The sequence below is a fragment of the Podarcis muralis genome, chromosome 5 (assembly GCF_964188315.1).
Source record: "Podarcis muralis chromosome 5, rPodMur119.hap1.1, whole genome shotgun sequence".
In the NCBI taxonomy this organism is placed as follows: Eukaryota; Metazoa; Chordata; class Lepidosauria; order Squamata; family Lacertidae; genus Podarcis; species Podarcis muralis.
In genome coordinates this window covers 84092413-84107862 of record NC_135659.1, presented here as the reverse complement: position 1 = coordinate 84107862, position 15450 = coordinate 84092413, and positions in this window count along the sequence as shown.

Genomic DNA, 15450 nt, shown 5'->3' with positions numbered 1-15450 from the left:
CAGATCCAACACTGTAATTTGATGCACACTTACATAAGAGTAAGTCCTATTGAACTCAGTGGAACATACTAGTAAATAAATAAGCACAAAAAGTCAACCTGATGTACTGGGAAAATTTCACGCCCTACCACTGAACTATGGCCCTATGATGGTACAGCTGTGTGTGTACAGTCCCACCAGAATTTTGCCACACAAAGTGACAGACTAGCAGATGAAGCAGGGGTGTGTGTGACACTGTCTAACATGCACGGGCCCTACTCCCCATTTCATGTGTCCTTTGGTCACATGGGGGGGTAGTTACCTGAAGGGGCTTTATTTTACACTACCTGGTTTACAGAATGGCACCTGCTCCTTCCGTGGGGACTGGCAGCCCCGCCAAAGAGATACTGGAAAACGATTGGAAAATGATAAATATGGGGAAATAATTTTAAAGACTGCATGCAACCCATCTTGTCCAGAAAGCATATAAATTACAGTGGTACCTTGGGTTATATACGCTTCAGGTTACATACGCTTCAGGTTACAGACTCCGCTAACCCAGAAATAGTGCTTCAGGTTAAGAACTTGGCTTCAGGATGAGAACAGAAATCGTGCTCCGGCGGTGGGGCAGCAGCAGGAGGCCCCATTAGCTAAAGGGTGCTTCACGTTAAGAACAGTTTCAGGTTAAGTACGGACCTCCAGAACGAATTAAGTACTTAACCCGAGGTACCTCTGTAGTGCATTTTGATTTCTTGGCAGACTCTCATCTCAGAATTACAAATTTCAGTACATGCTGGCTAAGCTGTAGATTGATGGACAAACTAGTTCTAATATTACTCACGTCCTTATCCCTAGTGTAGCTTTAACAAATGGCAATTGGTGGGTGGGTGTGGCTGGGTACACAGCACACATTTAAAGCACACTTCACACACCCAAAGAATCCATAGAACTGCAGTTTATCCCTCACAGAGCTACAGTTCCCAGTACCCTTAACAATCTGCAGTTCCCAGGATTCTTTGGGGGGAGGGTAATTGTATGGTTTGTAGAAGAAGAAGAGTTTGGATTTGATATCCCGCTTTATCTCTACCCACAGGAGTCTCAAAGTGGCTAACATTCTCCTTTCCCTTCCTTCCCCACAACAAACACTCTGTGGGGTGAGTGGGGCTGAGAGACTTCAAAGAAGTGTGACTAGCCCAAGGTCACCCAGCAGCTGCATGTGGAGGAGCGGGGAATCGAACCCGGTTCACCAGATTACAAGTCCATCACTCTTAACCACTACACCACACTGGCTATGCGTCTGTCTGTCTGTCTGTCTGTCTGTCTGTCTGTCTGTCTGTAATAAACCATATTTGGACCATATCATGGGTGAAGGGGGCTATAATATTTTCCCCTTGCCATAGCTCTAATCAGAATTGGGCATCTTTGTGTCTTGCATTTACAATAGGATGAAAACTCTCATGGATGCCAATGGGAGCTTTTCCTACCACTGAAAATACCAGGCAGGAGGTGGTCCTGATCAGAACTGTCTTGATCGGAATCCTGGCAGATGCCCAGTCCAGTTTGCCCAGCAATTTCTTTTTTAAAAAATACAGTCCTGCAAGGGCTAAAGACATAAATAGTGCTACATCTAGTTTGGCCTTTCATTGCCCAGGAAATGCAGGCAGACCGGTGCAATCCAGAAGCTTAAGTCCTAGTGAAATCAATGGGAGTCACATGGACTGAAAAGAGGCGCAGCTGCATTGATTTCAGTGCTAAACCTGCTTCTTTGAATTGCCCCATAGTGAACAAATGTGATTTGTATTGGATACAAACTTACGTTAATTTACCACAGAGAAGTGATTCAACTCTCCTCAGGGCTTTCTGTGCAGATAACCCTGTGAGTAGTCCATAGGGTTGCTTGTTTATTATTTTCACCCCTCTAGTTGCCCAAGGCAGCGTCACAATGAAACAGTAACAGTCATAAATGGCGGAAAAAGATTGGCACATTTTAATTGTGCTGTGTTTTTAGTTATCCTATATTTTAACAAAGTTGTGCAATTGGTTTTTATGTTTTGTAGATTGCATGGAAGCCACCTGTCTAGTAAACAATTAATTATATAAATTATTGTTAATAATTGATTGATTATTGATTGATAATGGTCACAAGACAGCTAAGCCCTGGGCTCAATCTTTTCCCCCTTCCTCCCTACCCTCGCTGTCTTCAAACCCAACCCTGTCAGTTGCTGCTTTTTTTTCATTTATTCTAGTGTTCTGCACCCTGCAAGAGAGCAGGATTTTATCTTCAATTGTTTATCAGTTGTCAATACTGGAGGAGCCCAAGTTAGAGCATTGTTGCTTATTTTGTCCTTAAAATTATTATGCTATATTCTCGTGCAATCTGTGTTTATAATTTGTCTTTAAAATCTGTTTATTTGTAGGTGCTTATTATCCATTCGCAGTGTAACAAACGACACTCAAAAAAATAAATAAAAGGGAATCAGATACCTTTCTGATGACCGAAGCCGTGTAGATTTGATAGATGACTAATCGTTGCCATATAAGGCCTGGCTGTTTAAGTAAAGACAGTGTTTTATCGTGTGTTTGCATAGTACCGATTGCCCAGAAATAATAAATGAATGAGCAGCACACGGGATTAGTCAACGGGCTGATTATTGTAGATGGCTCAACTGGTATTAAGAGTTAATGTTCACAAAAAATTCCAAGTCATCGAACTGAACTTTCAGCATTACTTCATGTTCAGGCCAGACAAAACATTCACTTGCGGAGCAAGTCTTGCAAAATCAGCATTCAGTCATTTTCATACAGTGCAGAGGCAGAAAAAAGTGTTGGGTGATTGCATTCATTATGACAAGGTCAGGTGTTTTCCTAGGATGGGATGACACACGGCCTAATCTTTCAGTCCTTAGGCAATACGCCTTCCTACACCATCCCCCAAGCATGACTTCATCATAGGGAATAGAAATCCTACTGCAGTTCCTAAATCTTCCCCCTTCCCCCGTTTCCTGGGTCATATCCTGGGTGAGAGGGGGGTGTCACTGAAGGGCTCTGCTCCTGGCTTTGAATCTGAGTTCTGGCAAGGAGTGCTCAGATTACAGGGTGTGTATAGAAGAAGCCTGGCTTCCATCCCTTTCTGATGGTCCCCTGAGCTACTGTTTTTGAAAACTAAAACCAGAGGAAGTCAGGGACTGGGTGGTAACAGCCTCCTTACCACCCAGCCAATAATCTGAACATTTTAACAAGCAATTTAGCCCCTCGAGATATTTCAAATGGTGTCTGAAAAGGCATCACAAGGACAAGGCCAGCTCTAGCATTTGGCAAAGTGAGGCAACCACCTTAGGAGGCAGATGATGGGTCCTCAGCATCCCCGTGCTGTTCCTCCTAAGCCTCCTGGTCATTCCCATCTATTTGAGAACAGAGTTGGGTAATATGCTCCACAGCAAGTCCTACCCCTCCCTTGTCCCTCACTTGACACAAGTGTTAGATGCTAGGCGAGCATCTCTGGGGAGAGCATAGAACAGGCATGGCCAAACTTGGCCCTCCAGTTGTTTTGGGACTACATTTCCCATCCTCCTTGACCACTGGTCCTGTTAGCTAGGGATGATGGGAGTTGTAGTCCCAAAACAGCTGGAGGGCCAAGCTTGGCCATGCCTGTCCTAGAAGCAATCCACCACACCATGGATTGCGTCCAATGATAGTCATACTCAGAGTAGACCCATTGAAATTAATAGACATGAGTAATTTAGGTGAATTACTGCAATTTCAGCAGGTCTACTTGGAGAATAACGTACTGGGATACAACCTCTTGTTCAGTAGGTGTACCCAGCGAAGGTCTCTGAAGGTCCAGATAGCTAAACGTGGGAAGAGTCCATCGATTAGGCAACCTGTCCTCATGCCATTTAATGGTTTGCAAGTTTTGAATTATATGGGATTTGGAACTCCTACTTATTGCTTTGTGCTGTGTTCTCTGTTTTATGGAATTTGTATAATAATAATAATAATAATAAATTTTATTTATATCCCGCCCTCCCCAGCCGAAGCCGGGCTCAGGGCGGCTAACAACAATAAAACAGTACAAAAGTATAGCACAAACAACACTCTAAAATCATTCATTATAAAATTAATTCAAATCAAGCCACTGGCAACCATTGGGCCAGAGCTCCGCGAAGATTGCCGAGGGAGTCAGGCTGTGCCCTGGCCAAAGGCCTGGTGGAACAGCTCTGTCTTGTATGTAGTCATTTTACTGCATTTCAATTAAAAAAAGGAAAAAAGGAAAAGAGTTTTGAATGAACAGGACTCTGAAATGGATGGGTTACCAGTGCCGCTGCGGATGACCAAGTCCTGCTGCAATGTGACCAATCTTGCTGCCTTGTTTTGGAGCAAGATAAGGGAATGTGCCTGTTCTTTGTTCCCATAACTTTACTAGTAGGAATAGTCATTGTCATAGCAGGTGAAAAAGCATCAGAGCAACAAAGCAAATCTCATCTCTAAGTTGGCATTCTCTGTAACCTCAAGTCTTTTTAGAAGATGAGTTCTCAGCTGTATAAAACACAAAACCTAGTGTGGACTCAAATTGCACTTCAGAGCAAGGAAGTTTCCAAATGTGTTTAGTATATGAAAAATGATTTTATTCCATTTTTTAAAAGTACAGTGTGCAAGAAGTTCTTTTTCACTAAATTCCCTGTATTGATCCCTCCATCTTATTCTCTTTCACTTTCCCTTGTTTAATGCATTTGAATTTCTTCCACACACACACAAACACAAAAAGGCTGCTTCTTTTTCCAGAAGAGGCACAAAGAAGGTTTTCCCCCCTTTGCAATGAGTAATTTAGTTTTTCTTTTGTAATTGTTAAAAGAAACCCCACAAAAATCAATATATCATTGCCAAGCTATATAAAAAAAATGGGAATGAAGAAAGCTTAGTAAATACAGGAAATTGCAATGTCCCTCCCCCCCCCCCACCTCCTCTGGTCAGCCTATAGTATACTCAAGGTGATTACTAATCTTGTCCAGTTTTCTGCAGATTTTGAGCAACACAAATATTGAACTTAAGGCCTCTTCCTATGAGCTAGTTACTAGTCTCTCCACCAGCTAAGAAGACGGTATGAGGAAATGCCATGGAGACTATTAGTGTTTCTACTTGCATGATATCATAAGGCCACATTCACTCGAGCGCTGGATCCTTGCCCCTCTTGGCAGATAAAAACTAGCAGGTAGGGAACAGCTGGCTGTGTCAGGGAGGCAGGGGTGAAGGGGGTGCCAGGGGGGTTGTGGCCCTGGGCGCACAATTTTTGATGGGGTGCAAACCAGGCACCCTCATGCAGGCACCCTCAACACGGCCTGATCCTCTCCTCCCGCCAACGGCCACGTCAGCTGGTTATGTCAGGTCATGGATTCAAGACCCACATTGGGCAAAAGATTCCACCATTAAAGGGGGGTTGGATTATATGACCCCTGTGGTCCCTTCCAACTCTACAATTCTATGATGTTATGAAAACAATAACCCTGCACTATCCGCATAGTTAAAGCCATGGTTTTCCCAGTAGTGATGTATGGAAGTGAGAGCTGGACCATAAAGAAGGCTGATCGCTGAAGAATTGATGCTTTTGAATTATGGTGCTGGAGGAGACTCTTGAGAGTCCCATGGACTGCAAGAAGATCAAACCTCTCCATTCTGAAGGAAATCAGCCCTGAGTGCTCACTGGAAGGACAGAGCCTGAAGCTGAGGCTCCAATACTTTGGCTACCTCATGAGAAGAGAAGACTCCCTGGAAAAGACCCTGATGCTGGGAAAGATTGAGGGCACAAGGAGAAGGGGATGACAGAGGACGAGATGGTTGGACAGTGTTCTTGAAGCTACCAACATGAGTTTGACCAAACTGCGGGAGGCAGTGGAAGACAGGAGTGCCTGGCGTGCTCTGGTCCATGGGGTCACAAAGAGTCGGACACGGCTAAACGACTAAACAACAACAATCCGCTGCATAACTCTGGCTCTTTTCTGTTAACTTCAGTTAGGCAGGATTTCACACAAACCCAACTGGGCAGTTAATGGGCTGGTTGTCCTGTTAGAAGCTGCATATACATTATATCCCCAAAGCACCATCAAAGCACATCTTTCCCCTCAAAGAATTCTGGGCAATGTGGTTTCTAGGGCTGGTGGGAATTGTAACTCTGTGAGGGGTAAACTACAGTGCCCAGAATTCTTTGAGGTGAGGGGATGTATTTTAAAGGCGTGGCCTGTATTCTGCAGCATGCTGTTTCCCCAATGGGGGCAGGAATCCGCTTAGTGGCTGCAGGCATTCAGACATTAAATTGAGAAGTACAAAAGTCAGTAAACAAAGAGGACATAATACATTTTTCAAGCCTTCTCCCCCATCCCTTGTATTTCCACCCAATGCAGGGAGCATTGCTCAATCCAAGGTCTCTTTCAGATGTAAATTATTGCAAAAGCTATGTCAGCAAAAGGAATGAGATTGGCTTAAACAGTGGTGCCTTTTAGCTTACATCTCACTATAAAACATTCTAGGACTGATACGAAAACACTTTTTTAGACTGGCCTAAAGCCCTTATGGGGAACTGAATGGGAAAGGGCTCAGTGCTTGAGCCTCCATCTTGCATGCAGGAGGTCCCAGATCCAGTCCCTGTGTCACACCCACAAATACCGTACATTTAAAGTGCTCTTAATGTCACTTTAACCGTCATGGCTTCCCACCCCCAAAGAACCCTGGGAAATGTTGTTTGTTAAGGGTGCTGGCTTCACAGTACTTCAATTCCCGGCGTCCTTCACCAACTGCAGTTCCTAAGATTCACTATGACTGTTAAAGTGGTATAATAGTGTTTAAATATGTGGTGTGAAAAAAGCTCCATCTGAAACCCCGGAGAGATAGAAACTACTCACTGCAGGCAATATGGAGGTGGATCGACCAAGGGTCTGGTTCAGCTTCTTATATTACTAATATGACACGGCTGCTCATGTAGTTCACAGGCAATCTGTTCAAACTTAGGCATAGTAATTGTTAAGTTGTGGGTGAACATATCAGACAACACAGCGATTCTTCAAACAGCTCTTGTTTATTCACAGGCCAGAACAGAACTGAACTGAAGCGTTCAGTCAGCCTGCTTATATAGAGCTCCAGTACAACGTAACTGTAACAATTTTCTAAAACTAGCCAATCACTGAATGTCACTTTCGATCCCTTATTTGCATAACTATCTACAGTATCCCCCTGCTGGCCCAGGGTGAGAACTTCAGTGCATAACAGTAATAATCATATTCTTCTTATTTTTAGCTGGTTAGAATATTCTCCTCCAAGGAGCTCAGGTAATACAGGGCTATCCCATTTTATCCTATTTTAGTCCTTTGGGGGTAGTGCCGTGCTGCACTTAGGTTGTTTTGGACTTTGGACTGAATAATCTTACAGGTGTTTGTGTGTGGAGAGTCCTTCTTTAGTAATGCAGATGGACTTACTTCCAAATGTGATAAACCAGCCCTGCTGTGTTTGGGGGGGGGCACCCTCCTGACTATTTTACTGAATGGGGACCTGGACATCTGCTCCAAACTGGTGATTTTATCTGTATTTTTGATAATGTTGTTGTATCTACTGTTTTTACTGTCTGTTTTTAATGAGGATTGTTTTCTGTAAACCCCACCCCACAAACAATTTATAAAGCAATATATACAAATTGTGCTAAATAAAATAATAATAACAAAACAAACTAAGCCGCAGGTCAGGTAAAACAACATGTTTCAAAGCCGTCCTAAGAAGTCCTTCAGAGGCTCTTAGAGCCAGTCTAGATGTTACTTTAGGATGCTCTATTCATTCTTGGGGGATGTTTGTTCATGTGAGTAATGTATCACATCTCAGGAGCATTTAGCTTCCCTGATCTCAAAGATACCATGGGAGCTTAAAAGACCCTGAATAGTTACAGATTACAGGCTGGTACACACACACACACACACACACACACACACACACACACACAGTGTGGAGGACAGAAAAGTGCAGCCAACAGTCCTGTCCCTAATTTTGCTATAGCTATTTGCTAATTTATTTCTTTTTTATGCATATATGACTTTTCTCCAAGGAGTTCCGATTGGCATGACAAGTTCTCCCCCTCCCATTTTGTCCTCATAGCAATCCTTTTTTATATATAAAAAAAGTTTTATTAAATATTTTCTTGCTTTACAAAAGTATGTGCATTGTCTCTTTTTCCGATTGTGGACTAGTCTTTTTTTTTTTTAAGTGAGACATTAGTGTTGTACAGTGGTACCTCGGGTTACAGATACTTCAGGTTACACACGCTTCAGGTTACAGATTCCGCTAACCCAGAAATAGTACCTCGGTTTAAGAATTTGCTTCAGGATCGGAACAAAAATCGTGTGGCAGCAGCACAGCGGCAGCGGGAGGTCCCATTAGCTAAAGTGGTACCTCAGGTTAAGAACTGCTTCAGGTTAAGAACGGACCCCCAGAATGAATTAAGTACTTAACCCGAGGTACCACTGTACAGTAGTACCTCGGGTTACATACACTTCAGGTTACATACGCTTCAGGTTACAGACCTGAAATAGTGCTTCAGGTTAAGAACTTTGCTTCAGGATGAGAACAGAAGTCATGCTCCGGTGGCGCGGTAGCAGCAGGAGGCCCAATTGGCTAAAGTGGTGCTTCAGGTTAAGAACAGTTTCAGGTTAAGTACAGACCTCCGGAACGAATTAAGTACTTAACCTGAAGTACCACTGTATACAGAATAAGGTTGAGGAAGGAGGAAGAGGTGGGGAGAGAGGGGGGGGGGAGTGGTAATACTTAGTGTATATGTGGAGTTTTTATGCCAGCGTCACTTGAGCAGCTTCTCCATCTTTATAGTTCCTTGGTAGTGCGCGGAGAGACAATTGCTCCCAAGGTCACCCGATGAGCTTTGTCACTCGGGGCTCAGCCAAACTTACCTTTTGCCCTGTGCTTTCTAAGCACAGGTCCACAATTTAAAGTGCTGTGTCTGAGCGCTTTCCCTCACCAACAATCTAGGCCCCATGGCACACTGACCCCCAAATTGAACCAAAGTCACTCAGAGAACATCATAGCTGACTAGAAGCTTGGACCCAGATCCAAGCTGGGCCCATGCTGGCTGAGTTGAAGTCCAGAATGCTTGATGTAGGCAATGATGAAGCAGTCATCTAACTAAGGCAACTTCCTTATGTTGCTACAGCTCCAGGCAACCCCAAAAATAATGTCAGAGCCTTATTCCTGAAGCAAATCGGGTCCCTTTGCCTCACAGATCCCATCCTCCACCTGGAACGCAAGCTGTTGCTTCATACTGTGAAAAATAGATCTGATGATGTTTACTTTGAATGAGATGAAACGCCTGGGCATTTTAACAAACATCCCGGCATTTGTTTGTTTACCTGCCTCACCCACATACTTGTCATTCTTCTGGGGGCAGTGGAGCCAGTCAGAGTGTCTTTCAAAATATTACAGATCCTATAGACCTCTTGAGCTATCTGTTACAGAAAGATGGGCTCCCGGAATCCGTCTTTTCCAGATCTCACTTCAGCTCCTGTTAGGTTTGTGTAGATTTCTTTCCCCGCAAAAACGGGGGGGGGGGGGGGGAGTGCATTCTGTGCAAAATGATTGTTGAATTGTTAACAGCATTTAAATTTTAAAAAGCAAAGCAAATAAGAGGCAGCATGTATGAGGATACTCTTGTGAGTCTCTCTCATTGTAGGAAAAACCACAAAGGATCTTGTGGTAACTTAAAAGACTTAGTACAATCCTAAACTTTATTGAATTCATTGGCACTTCCTCCCAGTGAAGTGGGGATGGGATTACAGCCTAACAAATTTATTGATGAAGCTTTTTATCAGATGCATGAATGTTATTCTGAGTTGCAGGTACATATATACAGAGTTGTAGGACAGAAGTGTGAAAACAGACACCAGAGGGAAATTTTATTTCATTTTTATTTAAACAAAATGTATATATCATTTACTTTTTAAAAAACCCCTCTAAGTGTTTTAAATAAAATAAACATTAAAATGATCAATAAAAGAAGCTAAACCCAAGTCAACTTGGAAAAAACTAAAACCAGCCGTTAAAATATACATTACAAAATAAATTATCTATTAAAATACCAGAAATGAAATGCAGAAGAGAACAGTCTCTGCCAGTCAGGTGCTTAGGTGTTTTTAATTAGGTAAAAGGTAAAGTCCAGCCAAAGGCGACTATGGGGTACAGCGCTCGTTTCGCTTTCAGGCTGAGGGAGCTGGCGTTTGACAACAGAGTTTTCTGGGTCGTGTGGCCATCTCAGAAACGATGTTGTTAAAGAGTATATAAACTGCCGAAACAAACAAACAAACAAACAAACAAACAAACAAACAAACAAACAAACAATTTGTCCATCTATGGTTGTTGTTGTTGTTGTTGGCATCTATCTTGGGAGACGATGGAGGGAATGCGCCTTTGGGGGTGAGGTCAAACTGTTGGAAGGCCACAGCGCCTGCTGTGACTGTAGAGATAGATAAGGGCGAGACATGTTTTGTTGCAGCTGGGGCAGATGAAGGTGTCTGGTTGTGTTGCTGCAGATGCACCATGGCGTTTCTTCTCTGTGTGCTCTTCCCAGGGGCCATTCTTGCTCTGCTCACTGCTATGGATACACACCTTGGCTGCCAGTCTCCAACAAGTTCAGTATTATCTGCAATGACCAGCAGCAGCTTTCCAAGATTTCAGACAGAAGTATTTGCCAGCCCTACCTGGAGATGCCAGGGTTTGACCTGGCATACTATGCATGCAAACCACTTGCCCTACTGCTGGACCCACATCCCTTCCCTGAAGAGAAGTAGCCAAAATTGCCAGTCAGGAGAGAACACAGGAAGAAGAGACGAGCATTCTGCTAAATTTAGAAGACTATTCTGAGTTCTTAAAGAGAAGTGCAATGTCTCTGGGTCAACACTTGAATGTCAATGAAGATTGAAATGAGAGCATTCCCTTACACCAGTGATGGCCAAACTTGGCCCTCCAGATGTTTTGGGACTACAACTCCCATCATACCTAGCTAATAGGACCAGTGGTCAGGGATGATGGGAATTGTAGTCCCAAAACAGCTGGAGGGCCAAGTTTGACCATCACTGCCTTACACATATTCTTGATACAAGTCAATTTCATCAGTCTGTGTTAATTTGTTACAGTTATGGGGTATACCAGGTCTTTCTTTCTTTCTTTCTTTCTTTCTTGGGCTGGTGCAAGCACATAAGGACCAGCATCCTGGATTAGAACATCTCCTTCCTTGATTCAACATAGGCTGGTTCCAAATGTTTTAGAGCATTTTAGAACAGCTACAAGCCATAGATCAGTGGTAGCCAATGTGGTGGTCTCTGGACATTGTTGGATTGTAACTTCCATCATCCCTGACCACTGGGCATGCTGACTGGGACTGATGGGAGTTGGAACCTAGTAACATCTGGGGGGGGGGCTACCCCTGATCTATGGTTTGTAGCTGTTTGCTTGCTCTCAGAAACTAGCATGCAGCAGCAGCCCCTTGCCCAACTCCCAAATTGCAGGTGTTCCCCGTGAACATGAAGCCCAAACCTACAATATGTAATAAAGAGAACCACACTGAGTGCAACCTGTGGTCCATACATCTCTGCATCCTGTTTATCTTATCATAAGTGATCAGAAGAGGACAGCCCACTGGTGCCACGGGCTTCCCTTTTATTGAGGAAAACTCAACACAGTTCTGTGCTGTTTTGAACTCTTCCCCAAGGGTGTTTTAAATCCCGGCACTTTCTTTGGTTCCTTCAAAACTGAATGGAATTTTTCTTGCTGTCTCTCAAGCAGCAGACAGATTCCTCAAGGAGGATTATAAAGCAGCATGATGGTGAGCCTAATCCCTAGCATCTGGTGGATAAAGTATGCTGACAATAAAAATGCAACTCATTTTGCAGTTAACACAAGGCTATTAGCAACTGATGTAATCATTTGATCCTGTTAAGGCTGATGTCTGTAACAACATCCTGTGACAATGCGTTCCACAGGTTGATTCTTTATTACACAGAGAAATATTTCTTTTTGTTTTGTATTTGGACACTTTAATATACATATATTTTTCCTAGTCTGGATTTGATATTGACAGATAGACAGACAGACAGACACACACACACACACACACACACACACACACACACACACTAAAACAAACAAACACTTTCTCTATTGCCCTCTAAAGTGCTATGTATACTCTGTGGTATCTAACGAAGTAGCACCAAGATTGATAGATGCTGAAATCATGGGAACAATTTGAAATAAATTGTTGACTGCTGAGGGAAGGTGAATTCAGAGTTGTAGATTTATTACAGACTGACACACATCCAATTGGGTTACTTGAGTCCACTTTTGGTAACATGTCAGGACAAATTATTATTATTAAATGATGTCTTGAAAGTCTATGCAATGTAGAAGTTAAGAGTGGGATTGTTTGGCTGCATATTTTAATTATGGATATTTGTATTGTAATATTTATGTCATTGTTTTCAACCCTTGTAAACTGCTTAGAAATCTATTTTGGCATCAAGCAGTATATTAATTCACATAGAGTGTTTGACCAAGACTGCGGAGACAATTGTCGCAAAAGTGTGAGGACTGCTGCCTGCTTAATAGGGCTCCCTCTCCTCTCCTCACGCCCCACCCAATATTTTTAAGGAATTCTCTCAGCCCACTGGAGCAGATACAGTGAGAGGAAGTCCCCTTGCGCAGAGAAAAGGCATTGTGCTAATTGGATGGCTTTGTTGGCTACAGCTCCAAGATTCAAATCCCCACTCAGCCTTTCCTACCTCACAGGGCTGTCGTGAGGATAAATTTTGGAGGGGGAGCATGTATGCTACTTTACGTCCCACATTCAGCGCACCATTCTTCCCAGCCAAGCGCATTTCCTGATTACCCACCTAATATTTAGCCATCTTTCAAGGAAGCTGCAGCATCTGATGAATGCTAGCTGAAAGCCAAGGTTGCTATCCCAAAAGAGGAGTTTACAATGGAAAGGGAAAGGCTTCATTATGCAAATAATGCCCATCACAGAGGATAGCTTACAGCTCTTGAATGTGAATCCACTCCCATGGCGGAAGTTAAGCAAGCGGAGGAAAATGAATCAGCAGACCTCTGTACATGTCCTAATATCGACTTCAGCAGAGTTCTAAGAGGAGCTCAAGTTGGCTATGTGCAGGATTCCACCCAAAGGGACACTAATAAGGCAAAGGTAAAGTTAAAGGCAAATGACCCCTGGATGGTTAAGTCTTGTCAAAGGCAACTATGGGGTTGCGGGGCTCATCTCGTTTCAGGCCGAGGGAGCCAGGGCTTGTCCACAGACAGCTTTCCGGGTTGTGGGGTCAGCATGACTAAACTGCTTCTGGCACAACAGGACACTGACAGAAGCCAGAGTGCACAGAAATACCATTTAACTTCCCACCGCAGTGGTACCTATCTATCTGCTTGCACTGGTGTGCTTTCTAACTGCTAGGTTGACAGAAGCTGGGACAAAGCAACAGGAGCTCACCCCGTTGCAAGGATTCGAACCACTAATAGCCATGCTCTGCATGAGTTTGCAAAGTTCTGTTTTCCAGGGCTCTCTTTAGATCTAGCACAGCCATTCATCAAATCATCTTCAATAAGACTTGACACAACACTGCAAAGGGGAAAACCTGTAGTTTTGTTTGTTTGTTTTCCCATTTTATTTTGTTTTATTTTGAAATATTTATTACCCTCTCAGGTTATTAACCAGATTTACGTTATCATATTAACTGAAACTGATTCAAAAACAACTATGATAAACAACATAGTCTTATACGCAGCACAGAAGTTAAGTCCCATTTCCAAGGCTTACTTTCAGGGGCAGGATATTGCAACCTGAGTTGTATTTTGAATTAAAAATCTGTAATGCCGTCCCTAGTAAACTCACGCCTGTGATTGTGCCCCTAAACCACAATCCTCAAGACACTTACCATAGACTAGAGTAATCCCATTCAGGCTTTATTCTCTGAAGGTTTATTAGTTTGTGTGAGTCTTGAGCCAACTCATTTGCTTAGAGCACCAGGGTTTAAATGGCAAAATATTAAATGCATCAGTTCTTAATACTGCATAAATGCTTCAGCATTTGGACTCCCCCACAACAAATGAGGAGAATGGCTCCACTTGCCGTTTCTGTGTCTGTTTTGCAAAAGCCGAGTAGTTTAAATCCACTTAGCAACAACAATCACAAATGTTCATGTCACACATGCATTTTGCCACTTAAATGTGTTATTCCCAAGATTCAAGGCAAAGTGTGTGCATATATATATATATACTGTATAATTCAGGGTGAAGAGTACTTTTGCACTGCATCTCTAAGTGCAAAAATATTTCACTATGACCCTGATGGCCAATGAGTCCAATCCTATGCAATGCAGCAATCTCTATTTAGGGGCTTTGCCAGCAAGATGCATTATCTATCTACCATTTACAGTTTCTGTGTTTTCATCTCCTCAGACTGCACTAGTTCTGTCATTCCATCATTTCCATTTGCTCAAGGCCACAGAGTGAGTCCATGAAACAGATGGAATATGAACTCAAATCCAAAGTTCATTGATCAGCAAGTATCTGCTGGAGGTGGATAGACAGGACACAATATATAATAAAAATTAAGGCTTGACCTCTACCATAACAGGGCTGTTGTAAGGATGGTGTCTATGAAACATCTTGGGGCACTCAAAAGAAATATGTACATTACTGTATTATTATTGGTCTTTGCTTACTCTCTGTGAGGTTCTAACCAGCTGACAGTACCCCCCTGTTCCACAAAAACTGTTTTGGGTCAAAATGCCACAGTATTTGCTGCTTTTTAGGCTCTACAAAGTAACTTCCAACAATTCTGAAATCAAAGGTAGCATACCTGCCCCCACTGTACACTGGTCTTAAAACTGGAATATTAACCTGAGAGTATCAGGTTCATGCAGAAGCATGGCTTCAAGTTCTTTCAAGTTTCCCCACAACTTTGATGGCAATAGGAACCCCCAAACCCCTTGCTCCTTCCCCATATAAAATCCACCTCCATTAATTCCAGATGATCCTTTATCCTCCTTAAAACAAGTGGTATTTCCTTGCCGAGGAGACATGGATGCGATTATGCTTACGACCCTTCTCTGGAAGTAAAGTTGCAGTTTTGCGCGCAACTCACGCAGCAGCAAGCCCCCCCCCCCCCCGCCGGACTCAGCGGACCTGACTTCCGAGTAAACGCGCATGTCTCAACATTGAGCTCAGCGAAAGGATCAATCTGCGTGCGAGGATGTTTCCTTCTGTGCCGGAAGGAGCACTTCTCTTTGATTTAATGCGTGGGAGATGGACTAATTAAATCCCTCCTCCGCTTGATGGTGTTTTTCGGGATTCTGAACCAAAGTGGGGGAAACCCTAACTTTTAAAAAAGGCAATTAAAAGGAAAGAGCGCACAGAGGTTTGGTTCTC